The following is a 25,456-nucleotide window of genomic DNA, read 5'->3' as shown; positions in this document are numbered from 1 at the left end:
ACAGAGGTCAGACTTGAGGGACAAAAAAATGATTTTCTGACAATGACCATTCAACCCAATAGGCCTCACCGAGAGGGGTGAATGATGCTTTGTCACAGATTCATAAAGACTTGGAAGAATCTCCAATACTTCTCAGAGGACAAGAAAGGAGAGTAATAGTAAGCTAGAGAGGGATGAACAGGATTCAGCCAGGACATTAGTAAGTAGAATGGATTGAATCATGGTTCCATATTAGGATTGGCCCAAATTCTATGATTAGCAGTGTATGGGTGAGATGGTGAGGAAGAGGATCATTTCTTTGTTTTAATTTAAAATATTTTTTTTATTTTACATGCCAACCCCAGTTCCCTCTCCTTCTCCTTCTCTTTCCCTCCACCTCCCCCATCCTACCCCAATCCAGTCCTTCTCCTAACCCCTAGACTTTCCCCTTCTCACACCCCATGTATTCTTCAGCGGGGGCAAGGCCTTCCTTGGGGAGTCCACAACTTCTGGCATACCAAGGTAAGGCAGGACAAAGCCCCTCTCCCTTGTATCAATGTTGAGCAAGCTATCCCACCAGAGGTGATGGGCTCCAAAAAGCCAGTTCATGCACCTGGGATAGGTACTGGTGCCACTGCCAACCAGCTCCCAACAGATTGAGCCAAATAACTGTCACGTAATTCAGAGAACCTAGTTCTTCTGTCCCATACAGGTTCCCTAGCTATCCGTTCATAGTCTATGGGCTCCCACTAACTTGAGTCAGCTGTCTCTGTGATTTTCTTCATCATGGTCTTGACTGACACTTGTTCATATGATCCCTCCACCCCCTGTTCAACTAAACTCCAGGAGCTCAGCCCAGTGCTTGACTGTGGGTCATTGTCTGCTTTCATCAGTTACTGGATGCAGGTTCTATGACAATAATTATGGTCATAATTATGGTCATAAGGGGAAGGCCCATTCAGATATCCTCTACTCAATTGGTAGGAGTCTTAGCTGGAGCCATCCTTGTGGATTTCTGGGAGTTTCTCTAGCACCAGGTTTCTCCCTAACCACATAATTGCTCTTTCCATCAAGATATCTCTTTAATTATTCCCCAATCTCCATCCCTCCCCCAACTCAGCTATCTTAAACCCTCATGTTCCCATCCCCATTCCCTCCATTCTATCTCCAACTCCCAGTTTACCCAGGAGATCTTAGCTATTTTTCTTTCCTGGGACCTGAAGATGGACATTTCTATAAGCTTTCATTAGGAATGGCAATTAAATGAGGAGTCATAAATTGCAGAAGAAAATTGTATTTAGTGTTGGGATTCAAGAACTGTATAACAGAATTCCCACCACTGGAAAGGAATGCATTCAGGTCCATAAAAAAATGACAATGAATTCTAGCTGTTGTTTGTGAAAGCTGTCATTTCTGTTTTGGAAACACATGCCATTTTGCTGACAACTACTCTACCTCTACCCTGTAACATATGTTAAGAACGTGTTAAGGAAAACTATGAGATAAAAGCCTTTATCATTCAATGATGTTACAGTAGAGCCATCCTGCCTTGTTTATTTGTGTGTTTTTCAGACATGGCATTACTGTTACCCTGGCTGACCTGTAACACACTATGTAGAGCATGGTGGCTTTAAACTCACAGATATCTACCTTCTCTGCCTCCCTATTGTGGGGATTGAAGGTTTACCAGATGGTTTCACAATCATGGCTATTTTTGAGCAACACTGCAATGAACATGGGGATCCAGTTATGTCTTTGAAGTGTCTGGATTCTTTTTTGAGGATGAATTTACTTTTTTTTTTTTTTTTTTATGGGGAAGCTATTGCATGTGCCACAGCTCCTGTATGGCTAACAGATGACAAGTTTCAGGAATGGGTTCTTTATTTCCACCATGTCAATCCTTGGGATCAAACTCAGGTTTCCAGAGTGTACAGTTCCTTTATGGACTAAATCATCTCAGAGAATCAAGTTCTGAGATTTTTTCAAACAAAAAAATATGGAGAGAATTAGAGGAGTGAGAAAACAACGAGTGAGATATCGGACCTCTGTCTATTTCTGAATTTTATAAGACAGGACCCAATGGAATTATAGCTCCCTACCAGACTGTGAGTTTGAGAGCAACCCATGGCTTTGTTCCCAGTGAAAATGGGCTGATAACTTCTCCCAGACCTGGGGCATGGTGGCACTCATATGAAAGAGCACATCTGGTATATGGGAGGTGACCTATACTCCTGGAGGTAATGACTAATGACACCAGCACTGTTATGGATGTTTCATGTGAAATTTCTGAGCATTCTCTGTACATTACAAGACTCTGGTGTATGAATCAGCCCTTTACACATTTTTACTACACCTTGACAAAAAGCCTTATATTAACTATGAAAATTAAGAGGCCCCTTCATCATCCTTATCACTTAATGATCATATGAGGTAGTGACAGAAGAGAAATGGTGGCTGACATCTAACCTGAGTTGACAGATGAGAATCTCTTTTATCTCTTGAGCCAAATCTCTGGTTTTCTCCAGGGCTTACATCTTGCAATAGGCAAAGTCGCATGGAAGTCATCAGCCTCACTGATCCTTATGCCAAAGTCTGCAGATGTGTTTTGGATCGTATTTTCACCTGGAATCTTCCTCCATTACTGAAAAATGAACCCAAGTGTTATTGTTATCATGTTCTCTCTAAAGATTATAGTTATTGTAATGATATCATTTTTTACATTAGAGATGTTGTCATACCTGCATAAAACATGGGGATGATGGCTGTCTCAAACCCAAATGTATGCAACAAATTTTGTTCTGTTTCAGACCTATGCATCAGACCTATGGGCCTGTCCCTGAGGTAGCTCATCTCTGCATTCTAGTTGCTAAAACACTGACCCTTATCAGAAGGGTACAACCTACACTGATGGCAGTCTGTGTCCATCTATAAAAGAGGGGAATAAAGAAGGGTCAGGATAACCATTTGATATAGATAATGAGCAGTCTCCCTTTAAGAAAGGTTGTTTCTTGCCTCCAGATTTAGCAAAAACATGTCTTTGAAGATTATAACTGTCAAAAACTGCCTAAGACCAGCAGGCTGATGGTAAAGAAAGTATCCAGTGAAGGCTACCTGGGACTACTCTCATTCCCTTGATGGAAATTGTGTGTATGCTAACATGAAGTTTAAAGGTCTTGTTCTTCTTTCGCTCTCCCTGACTGCTGTTCCTGTTCCTGTGTTAATCTGCAACTGTAATTTTCTGTTAGCAACCTTCAGTCTTTTTTCTTTCACTCTTGTGCATAGCTTCTTTTGTAAACTCCTCAGAACCTTAACAGCTGCTTTCTGTCAGGAACTTTCACATTTCTGTTACTTTCAATCCCAGTGGCTTCCATTTTAAGATTCATTTTCCTATTCTCTAGTTGTCACTCATCGATCTTCAACTGTGACTCCACTCTCTGGAGTATGTATGGATCTAATTTCAAGCACATACACAATTTTTCCAATCCAATTAGTGAAATCAATGTTACTCCTAGATGAGTATTGCTCACCAAGACCCCTATAACACCACTACAAGCTATAGCACAAAGATTCATGTATAGCCACACACATGAATTCATGCACAAATAAATTCATGTGGTAAAATGTGATATGGATATGTTTGGATCATAAATAGACAAGGAGAGGACTTGGAATGCTCAATAATGAATATTGAATGAACAGGAACTAAAATTAAGAATACAGGAGCCCCTGCTAATGTCTCAGAGAGTTTTAGATGTGGTTAATTGGACTGGGAAGAACCATCCTAAGTGTGGTAGCATCATTCCTTGGGCTGTGGATCCTCGAAGCATAACAAGGAGAGAGCTATGTGAGAATGAGTAGTGCTCTAACACTTATCTCTGCTCTCTAACTACTGATGTAATATGTCAATATACTTGGGAGTCATGCCCCCATGATCTTTGAGTCATGATGAAATATTCCCTCAAATAAACAGTCAAAATACAATTTCCTTCCTGTACTTGTTTATGTCATTTATTTTGCCACAGCAGTGAATCCAGTATCTAAAGTGATCTGTTTTGGTGATGGTGATGGAAGATCTAGATCAGTGGTTCCCAAACTTTTAATATAATTTCTCACAGTGTTGTGACCCCCAACTATTAAATTATTTTCATTGCTATTCCATAACTGTAATATTTCTACTGTTGTTCATCATTTTTGCTGCTTTTTTGTGTTTATTTAAATTAGAAACAAGCCTGCTTCACATGTCAAACTCCAACTCCAGCTCCAACTCCCTCCCTTCCTCCCCTTCCCCCACCATCCCCTTACCCCCAACCCCCCTCTGCTCCCCAGGGAGGGTGAGGCCTTCCATGAGGGATCCAGAAAGTCTGTCATATCATCCGGGGAAGAGCCTAAGCTCCCCCATGTGTCTAGGCTGAGAGAGCATCCACTAATATTGTTACACATAATGTAAATATCTGTTTTCAGATGGTCTTAGGCAACCCCTGTGAAAAATATATTCAAGCCTCCAAAAGGGGGCTGTAACCCACCAGTTGAGAAACATTGATGTAACACCTAGATAAAATATGTACAAAGTATAAATCACACTCAGAAGCTAATCCATAAGGAATGGGGTCTAATGTACCCAGGAAGAAATACAGGACTGTGATAAAAATGCTAAATTGTGACCATTGTATTAGAATGTCCTATGCTACACCCCTCTTGGCCCATCAGAGCAAATTAAAAATGTCTGGGCTTTTGTAATCTTCACAACCAGGGGATTAGGAGATGGCTACTGCCTTCTTGTACACATAGGTTAGAGAAGGCACTAGCTCTATTGGTGCAGAGAATTGCCTTCCTACTTCTAGATAGCATCCCACACTGCTGGCAGTTCGAAGGCAGGTGTTGCAAATGCCAAAGCCTTCAGGCCTTTTGCTCAGCCAGTTCAGAAGCACACTGGCCCTTCACCTGACTCTGTATTATTAAAGAGCTCATCTTATAGAGGAACATAACCACATCAAAGAATGACATGTTGGCTATCAGAACCCCTGATAGGAACACAGTTGTGCAGTGTTTCTTTAAAACATTTTCCTTTTTAACTGCAAAGTCAGGTGGAAAGTCAATAATGGTTTACCCATAAATATCTACACAAGGCTTCCAGGCAGTTATGATTTTCTTCAGGACACACACATGCATAATCACATACCAACATACCTTTCTGGCTGTCTGTGTCCTGTCAAATAGAATGCAATGAACAAAAACCATCTGAAAAATGTAAAGATCTTGCCTCTTTTTCTGTTACAGGAGGGCCAAATGGTAGTGACTGATAGTTGTGAGAGAAGTAACTCACTTTAATATCCTTGTGTTTCCATGGCTAATTAGGCTGAATGGTGGCTTATGTGCAAGGAGCACAGATTTATAGTTATATATAGCCAAATGTACTCAACCTCCCTGTGTATGTGAGCTGTCTTGAAAAGAGAAATTTACTTTTCTAATCATTGAACTACTACTGAAAGCATCAAATAGCTGCTACAATGCCTGATGACCATACCAAAAATGCTTATAGGAAAAAGAGAAAAAATACTTGTGTGGTAGAAGGAAAGAAAGTGTTTCACTTTAAGAGCAAAGTATCCTCACTGGAGAATTTGGGGACACCTTGCCATCAAGAAATATCTTAGAGACAGTAATTATATATTTCTGGTAATATAAGATTATAATATATATATATATATATATATATATATATGAGATATTTTGTTTTGAATACAAAAAATTTCTCCTTTTATCCTTCTGTGTTTTACATTAAATTCTGTTACTTTGACTGTATTAGTTAGGGTTTCTAATGCTATGACAAAACACCATGACAAAATTCAACTTGTGGAAGAAATGGTGATTGTGGCTAACATGTCCACATCATAGTCTATCATCTCAACAAATTAGGGCAGTTACTCTAGTTAGGAACCAAAGGCATAACTGAATGAAGCAGAAGCCATGGAAGAACACTGCTTACTGACATGCCCCCATGGCTTGCTCTACTTGCATTTTTATACCATCCATTATCAGATACCCAGGTTTTGCACTGCCCACCTTGGGCCAGCCTTTCACACATCAATCATTAATAAAGAAAATATCTTATAGACTTGACTACAGGAAATCTAGCAGAGTGACTCCCTTAATTGAGGTTCTTCTTCCCAGGTAACTCTTGGTTGTTCTGAACTGACATAAATCTATGTAAATTTATATAATTTTGTTTCCTACTATGGTCAGTCTTTGAGAACATACCATACTGTAAGCACCATTAAAATGAACCAGAGGGTCGGAATGAGCATTGAACAGAGAAAAAGAAAGATGTGGTTTTCTTTTTATGCCTTGTCTCTTAGTACCCCATAAAGTATTTGTGGAATAATAACCAATGAAGAGAGCCAAATGATACTTTTTTTTATAAAATCCAATTTAAGCTACCTGATATGAGGTAGGCAGACATATCAGTGGTTAACAGCATAAGACACTCTTCCAGGGAACTTGGAATGAATTTCCAGAACACAGCTGGCGGTAACTCCTGTTTCAGGTACTCTGGCACCATCTTCTGTCCTCCACGAAGACAGCACATGCAGAATGCACAGATATAGTCAGGTCAACACCCAAAAATAAGCCAAAATGTCAGGCAAAACTAACTGATTACTATGAACTATGCCGAACAAGTAAACACATCTGTGATTTGGATGATTACAGTTTTGGTGCACTGAGGAAAGGACTGGAGTGATTGGGTGGGATTCAACTCCACACACTTGCCTGAAGGATGTTTACCACACCTGACAGCATGCAATGTACACACAACTCCCTACCAGCTTCACAGATATATTCATGATAATCTGTTTAGAATAGGTTTCTTCTCTGTAGTTGATAGTCCCTAAGAAGGGTAAGGTACTTCCCTGTTAATCCCATTGCTTGTGATGTGAATGGGATCCAGGTTATTTTGGAAATTCACTAGTCCTTCTTATGAAAGGTTAGCTGGGAGCATTGCTGAGATCCTGTGTGGCTGAGACCAGTCTTCACAGAAGTGAAGGTGTGAGTCTCTCCACTATCATCTGGGCTTTAGCTTTTGGTATAACCAACCCTTAGTAAGCAAGCAACCCATCTTCATTTGTCCACCATGATGATCATACCATCTGCAAAGCCCTGGGTCATCCTCGGGGCTACCTTTCATACCAACGGGTTTGATTTGGCATCCTTTAATTACTCTTCAATACCTTGATAATATTCAACAATCACATAGCTATTATATTAGTACAGTGAATGCATCAGAGTCAAGCTAGCTCTACTAGTGACGCAGGTCCAATGTGCAGGACACAGCTCGGGAAAGTTTGTAGGATACCCAGGCCCAAGCATAGGTGCTCTTGGAGTGACTTCTGCTTCTCAGCCTCATAAGACAACATAGAAAACAATATCTTGTCTCTAGAACCTTTCATTCAATGGGCCAAAATTGTATCTACTACTAAGGCCTTGGAGCTGACAAAGCATATGGAGGTAATCATTGACATAGATTCTACATATCTTTCCATACTGTTATATGTCAATGCCATATTATAGAAAAAAGAAACAGGATTATTAAAATCCCAATATCTCTATCAAATATATTCCAACTATGTGTTGAAGCCTCCAGGGTGTGTGAAGTGGATTACTGGGCCACAGAAGTTGGGATGTGTTGGGAGAATATCTTTGGAAATGACCTCAATCTAATCCAGCTATGCTGTGTTAGGAGTCTTTTGACTTCTCCCTTCAGTGTACTCATGTATCTTAAAGATCATCATGATCTTTTACTTTAACCAGCGCAAGATATGCATAACCTACACTTTTTGCTCAAGGCATCTTCCAGAACCCACTGAGGCCACAACTAGAGTGGATTTCTTAGAGTGAGCTGTGGAGATCAATGGGGAGAGTGCATCAAAATCTGCTTACAGGAAATGAGAAGACAAGAATGTTTCATAAAAAGCACGGCATAGCCCTACTGTAGAAATTTGTGTGCTGTTGTCTTTCTATGTGTGGTCAACACGGCATATTCCACATCCTGCCATCTTGGGTTGAGGAATGCTAGCAAATGATATACCACAAACTCTATTGGAAATAAATGTGACTTGAAAAGCATCATTTTGGTGTTCAGGAACCTGGTAGAAAATTCAGCTGACCATCATGATATGGTGGATGAGAGCATTAATCCCTGTACCTAGGAGGGAGAGGCAGGCAGATCTATATGAGTTCTAGGACAGACTTGTCTATGTAGTGAGTTCCCAGAAATCCATAGGTCCACAGGGAGACCAAGTCTCATAAAATAAGACAATACTAAGTTTGCTGGCATGCACAGCATGACTTTATTTGAGACCTCTTCTAGAAACTGCAACGGTGGCTGTGCTCTCTACTTTTGGTCAACTTGAAGCACAGTAGATTCTGTGGAAAAGAAAGAACTTCAATTGAGGGATTGCCTTAATCAGGCTAACTGATTAATGACTGCTGTTACAGAGACCAGCTTAATCTGGGTAGTGCCACACCTGAGCAGGTGGTCCTAGGTTGTATGAAATAGAATTTGAGCAAGCCGTATAAAGCAAGCCAGTAAGCATAGTACTAATTTGTGTAATGTTTGCTCCTGTTTTGAAGAAGGCCATTTGCTCACAGAAGGTCACAGAGACTGGAATTGAAATTGGGAGTCCACAGGGTAATACACGTTTCTTTTCTGAGGGTTATATCTTCTACCTCTTTATTTTTCAGACATCCTTTTTATGTTCCCAAAAGAAAACTGATTACAAAAAGAAGGATTTTTCTCATGATCAAAAGTTACATAGTTAATACATTATAAACATAAAGTGTATTTTTATAAAATAGGTCAATCTCATTATATTCCTTTAATCACATCCTTATTCATTTTTTGGAAACCCACACTCAATTATACATTTTTTCTCTTAGACTTTTCACAGATTAGGAGCCTGTCAGTCCTAACTATTTTGATTGGCAATACCTTATACTTTCTTCATTTTTCATTTTTATGAGTCCTGTCCAATTATCTTACTAACTGTCAAATTCCCCTTTCCTTAGTTAAAAGAAATCCTTATTTAAAGCTTTGTATTAGCTATGATGCACATGGACAACTGTGAACACATTTCCAAACATCAAGACTAGAAAACTTGAGCTAACCTGAGTCCTGGAACTCAGTTGTCTTCCTTAATCATTTTCCCAAACCATAGTCTGTAAGTCTCCTCAAGTAATATTCAGAAGTCTTTGCTGTGTGATACTTCCTTGTTACTATTTTTTTAGCCTCTGTAGCTGCTGTTTTATCAATGTTGGGCTCAAAATTATATCTTAATTTTATCTATGCTAATTTTCCTATTAAACTAGCCTCTATCATAATCCCTTACTATGTTTGGTAAGAACCCTCAATCATCAAAATTTTATTTAAACTAGTATTATTATATAAAATCATTACCTCAATAGAACAACAAACTTTAAGAAATCATCATCATCATAATCCACATATACAAATGCCCAGTAGAATGTGATATTTCCATGAGATAATCACAATACATGAAAGGAAATAGGGATCCTTCCACACCTATTCTTACCATGCCACATACCAGAGAAAAATGGCAGTAGCAATCATGTAAAGACAGAGCAGGAGCAAGTGTCATTCTGAAGCTAAACCCCTAGGGGACTTTCTATACAAGATTCACACATCAGAGCCATGAACTGTTCAGTCAAACTCCTGAAGCTCACTTGACACCTGTGCTCCTCTGCCATGGTGCTGGCCACTGCTCTGATTTCCTTTGTGGTTGATTGTGAAGGGGATATGTAACCCAATAAACTCTTAGTTGTAAGTTGGTTTTGGTCATTTCATTTATCACAACAACAGAGAAGCAAAAGACGACATAAATGACTGTTTAGAAGCTGTATTTGTCATTCTCTCATAAGCTGGAAAGAGACACAAAAAATTAATGCTTAGTCAATCCCTGATAACAGAATTAGCCTACAATACCACTGATACTAAATAACAGTGTTGACTGTTAAGGGTCTGATTTCAATGGAACAAGCACTTTTGAAGTTGACAGTGATGAGATGTATGTGCATCATCCTGAAGCTGTTACTATTGTCATCCTTTCTTCTGTATTTTGTATCTACTTGGTCAATTTTGTAACTATGACCCAACAAAGGAAAAGACTAATCTTCCACTGGAAATCCAAAAAGAAGCAAATACAGAATGACACAGACCACTTTTCCTGTGAACAAAATGAAGGCATCCTCAAGTCAGCTTAATGGGGAATGGAAATGAGGGGCATCTAATTTGCTTCCATGTTCTGGCTATTACACACAGTGCTGCTATGAACATTGTTGAACAGATGTCCTTGTATGAATGTGCTTCTTTTGGGTATATGCCTAAGACTGGAATTGCTGGATCTTGCGGTAGATTGATTCCCATTTTCCTGAGGAGTCGCCATACTGATTTCCAAAGTGGATGTACAAGTTGGCACTCCCACTAGCAATGGAGGAGTGTTCCCCTTTCTACAATCCTCTCCAGCATAAACTATCATTGGAGTTTTTAATTTTCGCCATTCTAACAGGAGTAAGATGGTATCTCAGAGTTGTTTTGATTTGCATTTCCCTGATGGCTAAGGATGTTCAACGCTTTCTTATGTGCCTTTCAGCCATTTTAGATTCCTCTATTCAGAATTGTCTATTTAGTTCTGTTCCCCATTTTTAAGTGGATTGTTTGGTGTTTTGGTGTCTAGCTTCTTGAGTTCTTTGTATATATTGGATATCTGCCATCTGTCAGATGTGGGGTTGGTAAATATCTTTTCCCAATCTGTGGGCTGCCGTTTTGTCTTACTGACTGTGTCCTTAGCCGTACAGAAGTTTCTAATTTTCTCATTTATCAATTGTTGATCTCAGTGTGTTTGCTACTCATGGAATGTTCAGGAAGAGGTCACCTGTACCAATTAATCAAGGATATTTCCCACACTAATAGGTTCAGTGTGGCTGGATTTATGTTAAGGTCTTTGATCCATTTAGACTTGTTTTGTGCATGGCGATAGACATGGATCTATCTGCAGTCTTCTACATTCCAGCATCCAGTTACGCCGGTACCATTTGTTGAAGATTCTTCCTTTATTCCATCATATAAATTCAGCTTATTTGTCAAAAAACAATTGTTCATAGGTGTGTGGGTTAATATCAAGGTTTTCAACTCTATTCCATTGGTCTACCTGTCTATTTGTGTGCCAATCCCAAGGTGTTTTCAGGACCATATCTCTGTAATAGAGCTTGAAGTAGGGAATGGTGATGCCTTCAGAAGTTCCTTTATTGTACAGTGTTGTTTTCACTATCCTGGTTCTTTTGTTTTTCCATATAAAGTTGAGAATTGTTCTTTCAAGTTTTGTGAAGAATTATGTTGGGATTTTGATGGGAATTGCATTGAATCTGGAGATTGCTTTTTGGCAAGATTGCCATTTTTACTATGTTAATCCTATAAATTTCTTTTTTTAGAGACTCAAAATTCTTACAGTACAAGTCTTACACTTTTTTTGGTTAGTGTAACCCCAAGGTATTTTCTGTTGTTTGTGGTAATTGTAAAGGGTTATGTTTCTCTGATTTCTTTCTCCAAGAATGTATCATCTGTGTATAGTAGGGCTACAGGTTTTTTTTTTTGAGTTAATCTTGTATCCTGCCACTTTGCTGAAGGTGTTTATCATCTTTTAGGAGTTCCCTGGTAGAGTTTATCGGGTCATATATGTAGACGATCATATCATCTGCAAGTAGTGAAAGTTTGATCTTCCTTTCCAATTTTTATCCCTTTGATCTCCTTTTGTTGTCTCTTTGCTCTAGCTAGAAGTTCAAGGACAATATTGAAGAGATATGGAGAGAGTGCACAGCCTTGTCTTCTCCCTGATTTTAGAGGAATTGCATTGAGTTTCTCTCCATTTAATTTGATGTTGGCTGTGGGCTTTCTGTATATTGCTTTTATTATTTCAAGGTATGTTCCTGTTATCCCTGATCTCTCCAAGACTTTATCAAGAAGGGGTATTGGATTTTGTCAAAGGGTTTTTCAGCGTCTAATGAGATGATCATGTGGTTTTTTCCCTCAATATGTTTATATGGTAGATTACACTGATGGGTTTTCTTATGTTGAACCATCCTTGCCTCCCTGGGATGAAGCCTACTTGATCATGGTAGATGATATCTCTGATGTGTTCTTGGATTCGATTTACCAGTATTTTATTGACTATTTTTTCATCAGTGTTCATGAGGGATATTGGTCTGTACTCCCTTTCTTAGTTGTGTCTTTGTGTTTCTTAGTACCAAGGTTATTGAAGCCTCATAAAAAGAGTATGGCAATGACCTTCTGATTTGATTGTGTGGAATACTTTGAGGAGAATTGGTGTTATCTGTCCCTTGATTTTCTGGTAGAATTTTACACTGAAGCCATTTGGTCCTGGGCTTTTTTTAGTTGGGAGATTCTGAAGACTGCTTCTATTTCATTTGGGGTTATAGGTCTATTTAAGTTGCTTATCTCTTCTTGATTTAATTTTGGTAAGTTAAATCTGTCCAGAAAGTTGTCTATTTCCTTTATATTTTTGAACTTTAAGGAATACACGTTTGGGAAGTATGGCCTGATGTTTCACTGGATTTCCTCTGTGTCTGATGTTATGTCCCCCTTCTCATTCCTGATTTTATTAATTTGCATGTTCACTCTCTGCTGTTTGGTAAGTTTGGATAAAGATTTGTCTATCTTGTTGATCTTCTCAAAGAACCAACTCTTTGTTTCATTGATTCTTTGTATATTTTCCCTAATTTCCTCTTTATTGATTTCAGCCCTCAATTTGATTATTTTCTGGTATCTACTCCTCTGAGGTCTATTGGTTCTTTGTGTTCTAGGGCTTTCAATTTTGCTGTTAATTCTCCAGTGTGATTATTCTCCTGTTTCTTCATGTGGGCACTTAGCACTATGAACTTTCCTCTTAGCACTGCCTTCAAAGTGCCCCATAAGTTTGGGTATGTTGTGTCTGCAGTCTCATTGAATTCTAGGAAATCTTTAATTTTTTTATTTCTTCGTCAACCCAGGAATTATGCAGTTGATCATTTCTTAATTTCCATGTTTGTAGGTTTTCTGCAATTTGTGTTGTTGTTGAATTCTAATTTTAAAGCATGGTGGTCTGATAAGATCCAGGGGGTTATTTTAATTTTTGTACCTGTTGAGGTTTGCTATGTTGACAAGTATGTGGTAGATTTTTGAGAAGATTCCATGTCGCGCTGAGAAGTTATTCTTGCATGAAACTACTCAGGAAAAATATAGTTATAGCAGTTAAGTTAAATGTTATGTTTTAGATTATTGTTAATTTTTAATTTATATTAAAAACAATCCAATCCGAATTCCCTCTCCCTTCTGTACTCCTACTTCCCAAACAATCTCCCCATCCTAACCCCATACATGCTTCAGAAAGGGTGATGTCTCCCATGGGGATTCATCAATGTCTGACACAACATTTGGGTCAGGACTGAACACAGGATACTGTGCATCTAGGCTGAGAGAATATCTCTCTATAAGGAATGGGCTCCAAAAGCATATTCATACACTAGGGATTAATAATGATTCCTCTGCCAAATGTTGGTGGCGCACACCTTTAATCCCAGCACTCCGGAGGCAGAAGCAGGTTGATCTCTGTGAGTTCGAGACCACCCTGGTCTACAAGAGCTAGTTCCAGGACAGCCTCCAAAGCCACAGAGAAACCCTGTCTTGGAAAACCAAAAAATTAATAATGGTTCCTCTGCCAGTGACTCCATACACATTCCAAGGCCTCAAACTGACACCCACATTCATGGGTCTAGTTTGGTCTTATGCAAGTTCCCCAGGAGTCCATAAACTTCCACTTGCTTAGGTCAGCTGTTCCTATGGGTTCCCACAACATGGTCTTGACCCTTTTGTTCATCACTCCTCCCTTTCTACAACTGGAATCCAGGAGTTGAGCTCAGTACTTGTCTGTGAATCTATGCTTCTGATTCTATCAGCTAATGGATGAAGCTTTTATGTTGGCATTTAAGGTAGTCACCAATCTCATTATAGGGGAAAGAACTTAAGGCAGCCTCTCCACTGTTGCTTAGATTCTTAGTTGAGGTCATTCTTATGGATTCCGTGGAATTTCCCTAGTGCCAGGTATCTCTTTAAGACTTTAAAGGCTCCCTCTAGCAGGGTATCCTGCTATCCTCCTCTTTCCTTCCCCAAACTGGACCTTACTGATCCCTCCCCCTTCTTCCCTACTCTTTCCTCCCTCCCTCCCCTTCCCACCTGCTCTCAGTTTATTCAGAAGATCTTGTCCATTTATCCATCTCAGAAAATCCATGTGTGTCTCTCTTAGGGTCCTCCTTGTTTCCTAGCATCTCTGAGGCTGTGTATTGTATGGTGGTTTCCATTTGCTTTATGTCTAATATCTACTTAAGTGTGAGTGCATACCATGTTTTTATTTCTGTGTCTGGGTTTCCTCACTCAGGATGGTTTCTCTAGTTCCATGCATTTGCCTGTGAATTTCAGGGTATCATTGATTTTTACAGCTGAGTAGTATTCCATTATGTATATGTACCACATTTTTTTGGTTGAGGGGCATCTAGGTTGTTGCATTTCCCTGATGGCTAAGGATGTTGAGCAATTACTTAAGTGCTTTTCCAACATTTGAGATTCCTCTGTTGAGAATTCTCTATTTGGATCTGTATTCCATTTTTTACTTGGATGATTTGGTGTTTTGGTGACTAATTTCTTGAGTTCTTTGTATATTTTGGAGATCAGCCCTCTGTTGAGGTGTGGCTTGGTCAAGAACTTTTCCGATTCTGTGGGATGCCGTTTTGTATTGTTGATAGTGTCATTTACCTTATAGAAGCTTCTCAGTTTCAGGATGTCCCATTTATTAATTGTCAATCTCAATGTCTGTGCTACTGGTGTTATGTTCAGAAAGAGTCTCCTGTCCCAATTCGGTCAAAGGTACTTCCCACTTTCTCTTCTAAGAGTATCCATGTGCCTTGGTTTATGTTGAGGTCTTTGATCCACTGGACTTAAGTTTTGGCATGTTGATAGATATGGATCTATCTGCAGTATTCTACATTTCAGCATTTATTTATGCCAGCATCATTTGATGAAGATATTTTCTTTTTCCCACTGTATAAAATTAGGTTCTTTGTCAAAAATCAGGTGTTCATGGGTGTGTGGATTAATACCAGGGTCTTCGATTTGATTCCATTGGTTCACCTGTTTATTTTTGGCCAATTCCAAGATATTTTCATTATATAGCTCTGTATTAGAGGTTGAAGTCAGGGGTGTTGATGCCTCCAAATGTTACTTTATTACATAGGATTGTTTCTTTTTGGATATCCTGTTTTTTTTTTTTCATATAAAGTTGAGTATTGTTCTTTCAAGGTCTGTGAAGAAGTGTGCTGGGATTTTGATGGGGATTGCATTGAATCTGTAGATTTCTTTTGGTAATTGTCATTTTTACTATACTGATCCTTCCTATTCAAGACCATGGGAGACTTTTCCATTTTCTGATATGTTCTTTCATATATGTCTTTAAAGACGTAAAGTTCTTGTCACAGGTCTTTCACTTGTTTGGTTAGAGTTACACCAAGATATTTTTATGTTGTTTGTGGCTATTGTGAAGGATGATGTTTTCTGATTTCTTTCTCTGCCGATGTACTAATTCTTTTTTAGTTCATCTTGTATCCTGCCACTTTACTGAAGGTATTTATCAGTTTTAGGAGTTTCCTGGTACAATTTTTGATGTCACTTATATAAACTATCCTATAACTGCAAATAGTAAAAGTTTGACTTCTTCCTTTCCAGTTTGTATCCCCTTGGTCTCCCTTTGTTGTCTTATTGTTCTAGCTAGAACTTCAAGTACAATATTGAAGAGATATGGAGAGAGTGGACAGCCTATTCTGGTCCCTGATTTTAGAGAAATCACATTGAGTTCCTCTCCATTTAGTAGATGTTGACTGTTGGCTTATGTATATTGCCTTTATTATGTTTAGATGTGCTCTTTTTATCCCAGAAATCTACAAGAACTTTATTATTAAGAGTGCTAGATTTTCTCAAAGTGTATTTTCAACATTAAATGCGATGATCATGTGGGGTTTTTTTATTCGGTTTGTTTATATGGTGGATTGCACTGACAGAAATTTGTAAGTTGAAACATCCCTGCATCTATAGGATGAAGCCTATTTAATAATGGGGATGATATTTCTGATGTGTTCTGGGATTTGGTTTGCCAGTATTTTTATTGTATATTTTTGCATCAATGTTTATGAGGGAGGTTTTTTTGTAGTTCTCTTTCTAAGTTGTGTCTTTGTGTGGCTTGGGTCCCAAAGCAATTGTAGCCTCATAAAATGAATTTGGCAATGACCTTGTGCTTCTATTGTGTGGAACAATTTGAGGAGTATTGAAATTAGTTCTTCTTTGAATTTCTTGTAGAATTCTGGATGGAAACCATCTGGCCCTGGCCCTTTTCTTGCTAGGAGATTTTGATGACTGCTTCTGTTTCATTAGGGGTTACAGGTCTATTTAAAATGTTTATCTGTTCCTTATTTAATTTTGGTATGTGATAACTGTAAAGAAAAAGTCCATTTCCTTTTAATTTTCCAATCTTGTGGAGTACAGGTTTTCAAACTATGACCTGAAGATTCTCTGAGTTTCCTCAGTGTCAGTGGTTGTGTATCCCTTTTCATTTCTGATTTGTTAATTTGCATGTTCTCTCTCTGCCTTTTGGCTAGTTTGGATAAAGGTTAGTATATCTTGTTGATTTTCTCAAAAAAAAACACAACTCTTTGGTTCATTGATTCTTTGCATTGTTTTCTTTCTTACTACTTTACTGTTTTCAGCCCTCAATTTCAGGGCTGATTTCTGATGTCTTATCCTCCTGGGTGAGTATGCTTCTTTTTGTTCTAGGGCTTTCTGGTGTATTGTTAAGTCACTAGTGTGACTATTCTCCACTTTCATGTTGTAGGCACTTAGTGCTATGAACTTTCCTCATACCATTGCTTTCAAAGTGTCCCATAAGTTTGGGAATGCTGTACGTTTATTTTCGTTCTATTCTCACAAGACTTTTATTTCTGTCGTTATGTCTTCCTTGACCCAGAAGTGATGTATTTGTGCATCATTCAATTTCTATGAGTTTGTAGGCTTTCTTCAGTTTGTGTTGTTGTTTACTTCTAACATTAACCCATGGTGATCTCATAAGATATAGGGGTTTATTTCAATTTTTGTTATCTCATGAGGTTTGTTTTGCTGTTGAGTATTTTGTCAGTTTTTTAAAAGGTTGCTTGTGGTACTGAGAAGAAGGTATATTTTTTGGTGTGGATAAATGTTGTGTAGATGTCTATTAAAACAAATTAGATGATAGCTTCTATTATTTCATTTATTTCTCTGTTAAGTTTCTGTCTGGTAGTCCTGTCCAGTGGTGAGAGTGGGATGTTGAAGTCTCCCAGTATAAGTGTGTGGACTTTAATTTGTGATTTAAGTTTTAGTAATGTTTCTGTTACAAATGTGAGTACCTTTTATTTCAGGCATAGATGTTCAGAATTGAGGCTAAATCTTGACAGATTTTTCCTCTGACAAATAAGAAATGACCTTCTTCATCACTTTTGATGAATTTTATTATGAAGTCTAATTTGTTCGATATTAGGATAGCTACACCAGCTTGTTTCATAGGTCCATTTGATTGGAAAATCTTTTCCCAACCCTGTAGTCTGAGGTAATGTCTGTCTTTTAAGTTGAGGTGTGTTTTGTCTATGCAGCAGATGATGGATTCTGTCTTCACATCCATTCTGTTAGCCTGTTTCTTTTTATACGTGAATTGAGACCATTGATTTTAAGAGGTATTAATGACCATTGATCTTTGAAACCTGTTATTTTTTAGTTTGCTGGTGGTGGTGGTGGTATTGTATGCATGTTTCTATTTTGGGGGGTTTTGCTAATATGGTATTATCTACTGACTATGTTTTTGTGAGTATAGCTAACTTCCTTGGGTTCCAGTTTTCCTACAAGTACTTTCTGTAGGTCTTGATTTGTGGATAGGTATTATATACATCTCGTTTTGTCATGGAATATCTTGTTTTCTCCATCTATAGTATTTGAAAGCTTTGCTGGGTGTAATAGTCTAGGCTGATCTCTGTGGTCTCTTAATGTCTGCAGAACATCTATCCAGGTCCTTGCGCTTTCAGAGCTTCCATTGATAAGTCAGATGTAACTCAGATAGATCTGCCTTTATATGTTACTTTGCCTTATTTCCTTTGAGGCTCTTAATATTCTTTCTTTATATGTATGTTTGATTTTTTATTGTTATGTGGCAAGGAGACTTTTTTGGATTCACTCTATTTCGTGTTCTTTAAGCTTCTTGAACTTTCATAGGCATGTCTTCTTTTTGGTTGGGAAAGTTTTCTTCTATGATTCTGTTGAATATGTTTTCTGTACCTAGGGTTGGACTTCTTCACTTTCTTCTACACCTATTATTCTTAGGATTAGTCTTTTCACAGTGTCCCATATTTCCTAGATATTATGTGTGAGGAATTTGTTGGAATTAATATTTTCCTTGGTCAATGAATCTACTTCCTCCAGGGTATCTTCAACCACTGAGATTCTCTCTTTCATCTCTTATATTCTATTGGTTATGCTTGCATCTGTACTTCCTGATCATTTATCCAGATTTTCTATTTCCAGCATTCCCTTATTTTGTTTTCTTTACTGCCTCTACTTCAGTTCTCAAGTCTTGAACTTTTTGAATTGTTTTTGTCACCTGTTTGATTGTTTTTTCTTTACTGTTCTTGCTTTCTGTAAGAGGTTTATTGATTTCTTCAATTTATATTTGACTTTTCCTCAATTTCTTACACTTTTTGTTTGTTTTCATCAATTTCTTTAAGGAATTTTCTCAGTTCCTATTTTAGAACCTCCATAAACCTCATAAAGTTATTTTAAGGTTGTTTTCTTTTGCTTCATCTGCATTGTGATGTTCAGATCTTGCTGATATAGAACCCATGTCTCTGGTGTTATCCTATTAGTATTTATGTTGTTGAATGTGTTCCCATACTGCCATCTACCCATCTCTTCCTCCTGTGGGTACAAGTAGGGCCAATGTTTCAGAATATTTCTTTACCTCCAACTGGTGTAGGTAAACCCTGTGGCTTAGGTGGTTGTTCTTCCTCTCCTGGTAGTGGTGGGGCTTGGGTTTCAATGGTGGCAAATGTGATGTTGGATGGTTTGGATTGTGTGTTGGTGCCTCCAGGTCTCTGTAATTTCTCTTCCAGTGGGTACATGGTCAAGTCTATGATGGTGAAAGATGAGATGCTGGATGGTTGGTTGGGTCTGCCCTCTGGTCTCAGGAGTCAGTGGGCATGATAGGTGTGCAACATATTCCTGTTAAGGCCCTCTTTGAGGCAACAGAAGCCCTCTCCTTTACTAGTGGGGCAGGGCCAAGGATCCAATGATGGCTGATCCAATCCTGGATGGTTTGGGACTGCCCCCAGGTCACTGAGGTTTTGGTGGGCAAGAAGGGGGATGTAGCATGTCCTGATCAAGGGCCTCAAGTGTGGAGGGGACAGGTCAGGTACTAACATCTCCTGGCGCGAGCATGGCCAATGCTCCAATGGCAGCAGATGTGGTTCTGGATGTTTTGGGGATGTCCCCAGGTCTCTGGAGTTTAGGTGGGCAAGTCAGTGTTAAGTGCCCCAGTTTCGGCCTCCAACGGAGGAGGAAAGGGAGAAGGCCCAACACTCACCTCTCCTGGTGGGGGCAGGAAAAGTTTTCAATGGCAATAGCTGTAGTGCTGAATGGTTGGGGAAAGTATCCAGGTCTCTGAGGTTTTGGTGGGTGGGGTGGGGCTGTGACATGCCCTGGTTAAAGGCCTGGGGGAAAAACCACTCACCTCTCCTGGTGGGGGATGTGAGGCCAAGTCTCCAATGGCAGCAGATGCAGTACTGGATGGTTTGTGGTGTGGGGAGGGTCCTCACAGGTCTCTGGGATTTCTCTCCCAGTGCGGGCAGGGCCAAGACTCCATTGGAAACAAATGTAATGCTGGGTAGTTTGGGGCTGCCCTCAGGACTCTTCTGTGGGCATGATAGGGGTGCAACATGCTCTGGTTAAGGGAGTACTTGGGGGGCAGGCACTCACCTCTCCTGGTCAGGGCAGGGCCAAGCTTTCTATACTGATGTCTTACAAGCTGTCATCCATCATCCACATACAAGATAAAATTTATAATATTATCATTTTATGTCTGAGTTACCTCTCTCAGGATCATTGTTTTCTATATCCATCTATTTTTCTGTGAATTCCATCATTGAACTTTAATAGCTGAATAATATTCCATTTTATAAGTATACCTAGATTTCATTAGCAATTTAACATGTGATGGACATTTAGTTTGTTTCCAATCTCTGGATATTTTAAACAGAGCAGAGATGAACATGTTTGAGCAAGCATCTATATGGTACCATTGGGAGTTTCTTTGGTATATGTCCAAGAGTGGAATAGTCTGATGTTGAGACACATCTACCCCTATCCTATTGAGAGCAGGGACACTGATTTCCACAGTGGCTGTACAACTGTGTAATGCCACCTTCAATGAATAAGAGACACAGTTTTATGATGAAATATGTGTACCACATCTTATTTTACTGAAGGTGATTCACTTCTTATGTGACATCATGTGTGGTCAACAGTTCCTGCTGTTTGGAAGATATTTATGATCTTGGCATCTTTCAAATGGATCTCCCCACCCATGATATATGAAAGTAAAAACTAAAAATGAGTTACATGGGGGGATTTAAATTTGATCTGCCTGAAACAATGGTATCTACTCCATAGGATTCAGACAGAGACAGAACCAGATCCTTCCAGGCTAGCTTATTTGTCTGTAACAACAGATTACTCCACTCTAATTCCAGTTGTGCTTCAAAGGGCACTGCTTCTACAGTCCACTGCCTCAAATCTGCCTTGACAGAGAGAGGGTTTGGGCAGGATATTAGGTAAGCCACCATCAATTGAAAACCCATTTTGCTGATATAACATCCCAAGAAGTAAAGAAACTGTCTTGTACAAGAAACAATGCATATTTCACAGGAATGTCCACAAGGTGATCCTGTTTACAGACCCCTGAAAACTTCTGCATGTGCAGGAGCAATGACATTCTCCACATGTTGGAGGCTACAAAACTTTTCCTGCTTCCTTCATTAAGTACTCTGTGGTATCCCTCAGGGCATAGTTTTCCATGAGCATTAATAACACATCCGAAGATTTGAAATGAGAAGTGATTTAAATTGTTGTTGCACAAAGTAAATGTAGAGTCTCAGTTTTGTGATAAAGGACATAGTTGTTCACACATACAGTCAGGATGCTTTACATGCAATAATCATATGAAGTAGGTTATCAGAAAATTGACATATCAGTAAGTTCTGGATCAATGATAGAAATGTGCATGAATCCTTGTCTTTATACATAGATTTTTATTTTTGGCACACAGGGCAGGGTCTCCAAGTTGTTCACCAAACAGATGAACATATATTTTGAAGTTATGCTTACTGGCTTCAATTATAAAACATGTACAGATTTTTTAACTACACATTTCCAAAAACTGCACAAAGAAAAAAGACACTCTACACAGCTAGGTTCATCCACCTACAACTCTTTTGAGGGGTATTTTTATGAGACCATCTGAGTGTGTGTGTGTGTGTGTGTGTGTGTGTGTGTGTGTGTGTGTGTGTGTGTGTGTGTGTGTGTGTGCATCCATGCCTGTGTGCGTGTATTTATGTGTATATGCATGTGTATTTATGTGTAGAGTTTAGACATGAATGAGAATTACATATGGATCATTATTCAATTTGATTCTTTGTTCAGCAGACATTAGTTTTTAATAGTTGACTATCATAATTTAGAAATTACATTTGAAGATTCTTTGCTTATAAATCTCATTTTAATTATTTGTTATATTTATATATTGCACACACAACTTAAATAAACATATTGAAAACTATTTTTCACTGTTAATTCCAAGCATTAAATGTCTTAGTTAACAAATGCACTCATTGCAGGATTTGGGAAATAAAGTTAATCACTAAAAAAAAACCTCTTACAGAGGGAACTTGTGTTATAGTCACGGAGTTTAGGGCTTCCTGTATCTGTAGTATGGTGAACCCAATATGCAGAGGGTCATGGGAGCATACAGCTTTCTGACATCTAGTATTCAGCAAGTTGACCCACCAGATGAATGACTCCCTGTTTGGAAGCTCCATTAGGCAAAGTGTATGGTATTACTGGCTGTGGAAACCAGTTGCTCCTGTCTGTAATTTGTCTCATGTGCCACTTTATTTCTTCCCTAAGAAGTGTGTTTCTTACCTAACAACTGCTATAGCTGTTTTCCCGTTGCTTGTGTGTTTATCTCATGTAAATATTCCATCTACTGTGCACATGTATAACTATGGATTATCAGGAAGATGATTTCTGCTTAAATGTATAATTCTGATGAATAGAAATAACACTCAGATATTTTTCATTATTCAGATTGACATAGGAATATAATAGGATTCTCAGTCACAAAGACAGCTAATTGAGACTTCAGAACATATTCAAAGCAAAGTGATTGCCTCTGGAGATGAATATCTGGTTGCCCCTAGAGACAAATACACGAGATCATTTTCCCAGGTGCTGTTTATTGCTGATTCAAGATCAGGCTATAAGCAACTTTGGTAGACAAAATCCTCTACAGTAATTGTCTTTTTGCGGGTAATCCCAGCCTCAGTTTATGTTACAGGATCAAGGTTCAGCCTACTGTTTACATTTTGTCTTAGAACCCTAACCATCTAGTCTACTTGCATGGCCGAATATTACTCACTGGTTGATCAATGTGACCTCCTTAGCCTAAGAGAAACTTATGTTATGAGGATGGGTTGGGCCCTGAAGTATAACAAATAATTGTCCAGAGTTTTTGATCAGAGAGAGACTGAGTAGAGCTATGAAAATGGAGTTGGGGGGAAGGGTGTAGAGCTAGAGATGTGGAGACTGTGCAGAGTTAGAGAGAAGCTGCTAGGGAAAGCAAGGAGAAGGGGTGTAGAGCTAATTAGGCAACTGTGTAGAGTTATTTAGAGGGGCAAGAGGGATTTATAGAGAGGACTTTATCAAGATGAAGTAAAAGAGAAATAAAGTAAAGCATAGAAGGCCTGTGTTTCCTTATTTATCCCTTAGAGAGAAAATTCTAACCCTAACCACATTTGTGGATTGTTTTGCATACCATGGTGCTGACTGAAGGCTGGATCCCCCAGTTAGTTATACTAATACATAGATAAATTAAATACAATTTTGCATGCTCTGTAAACCCTGACTTATTCTGATTTCCCATCCTCTCTTGTGTTCCTGACTTGACAATATATTTATGCAATCTCATATGCCAATGGGAAGAAGCGCATCTTCAAGCTGACTGGCCTCCTTAGCAGCCTATCAGGGTTGGTGATTGAAATAGTCATTGTGCACAGCCAAATCTGGCGCCTGTGGAAATTTGACAACACTGTTGTGCAGTTTGTGTACTTTGGACTCTGGGAAGCTCATTACCCTTGAGAGTTCAATGTCTCAGGGACTTTAGTTCAGATTCTGGTGCATACTCCTATAGATTCCAACTGGATCATCTCACCTGAATTTCATTATGCACAGAATCTGATAACATGGGCCATTTTGATGAAGCCTGTAGATCTAGTGTTCAGTGTAATGGCTATTATGATAAGCTGCATGAGAGACCCATTTATTGAAATGCAGATATATTGCTACAAGATCTCTGCCTTAGTTTTGTTTGTTAGCAGCCTCTTCACCTTTGTTTCTGTGAGTTGGAACTGCATGGTAGATCTTTATGGCCAAGCCACCCTTGACTTTCCACCTGACTTTCCTGTTAAAAAGGAAGAAATGATAAGCAAACTGTACGGCCATCTTCCCATTAGGGGTCCTAACAACCACCATGACACTCTTTGGAATGACCATGTTTCTCACTGAAGTATGCTCTTTGAAACTACAGAGTCAGGTGAAGGCCCAACGTGCTTGCATAGGGGCCAATCAAGAGGCCTGAAGGGAGAGCTCCTTCATTTGCAATGTCTGTCAGAAGGTCCCGTGAAGAAATTTCCTATTTATGCACAAAACTCACATAGTCATAAACTCATTCTAAATAAAACATCAACAAGGTTCACTGGATCTGTCTACATTACTTGATCTTCTATCTGTTTTAAGGTGTTCTTTTCTTTAAATATTTTCACATCCTAACTCTGAGTGTCATGATCATGTATTCAGATATTGCCCACCAGCAGTAACAGGCAAAAGTACTTGTGAAATGTATTTGCAAAAAACCAAAACCAATACAGGGTGAAACCATTTTATCAGGAAGCTGACACCTCACCACACAAAAGAAAAGACATTCTTTGTGTAATGAGGTAAGTCTCTTTATCCATGGAAGAGCTGGACTTCCTAGTTTTGGCTCTGCAGACAGTTTGTACTATATCATGCAGTAGGAAGTCTATGTTGTACACTAGGCAAAACTTATGTTTGTGAAATTTACAAAAGGCCAGGCATTTCTTGTGTGCTCTGCTCATCTGAATTTGCTTTTTGTGTTTTTGTTTCTAAATCAAATTCACATTCTTTTGACAAACATCATTACTACTGACCAGTTCCAGTAACATGAATCATGCTACTTTTAAACTTTTGTTCCCATAGAAGTAACGTTATTAAATTGTGACAACTCAATTTGTGTCATGTTTGTAATTGTTCATAGTCCTTAACAGTCACAAGATTGTTCAGTAGTCCAAAGTTTCTTTTGAGACTTAGTGCAGCTTTTCAAATGTTAGAACTTAATCAATCATTAATGAACACATACTTTTAACATAAAGGGTACAGATAGGAAAAGGAGTAAAGGGGACAAATCAAGGGAAGATGTGACAGACAAAGACCTAAACCTAAGAAGTTAAACCTTGAATTTAGAAGCTCTGTTCTTTCATCTTGTAGTTTCAGGCATTCATTCTGACTTCAAAATGCTTAAGGAGTCTTGTTCTTCTGTCAATGCTTGCTATAATTAGGCCATCAATTTCTTGAGCTGTCTGTATTACACATATACAGCTTTCCATGAGAGGTACTTCATGTTTTTGGCATCCTCTTTATCCTGGATATGCAGTATAGGATTGACTTCTCCTTTAGGTATTAATTTAGAAGGCTTTCTGGATCCCCTTGCAGGAAATTTAGCTCTGACACACATTATCTCAAGATGGCATTCAAAATTCTATTACCCTACTTCCCTTTCTGAAATTTAGTACCATGAGGAGCGTGCTGCCAAGTTTTTTGTCCAACTTGATATGTGCCTCGCCGTGTTTTATTTTTCTTGCTGTTGGACTGACAAAGTCTAGACTCATCTGGGAAGAAGGAAATCATAATTGAGAAAATGTCTTCTTGAAATTGTCCTGTAGGAAAGAC

The 25,456-nt window shown here is 38.7% G+C and overlaps 1 pseudogene; it reads left to right on the top strand.

Annotated features, from left to right (window-relative positions):
- The first annotated feature begins 19,595 nt into the window (after window positions 1-19,595).
- LOC100750590 lies at window positions 19,596-24,068 on the top strand (annotated as a pseudogene).
- Window positions 24,069-25,456: the final 1,388 nt, after the last annotated feature.

This window comes from Cricetulus griseus, chromosome X (assembly GCF_003668045.3).
Source record: "Cricetulus griseus strain 17A/GY chromosome X, alternate assembly CriGri-PICRH-1.0, whole genome shotgun sequence".
Classification (NCBI taxonomy): Eukaryota; Metazoa; Chordata; class Mammalia; order Rodentia; family Cricetidae; genus Cricetulus; species Cricetulus griseus.
Note: the sequence above shows the minus strand (reverse complement) of the source record. Positions and strands in the feature narration are given on the sequence as shown.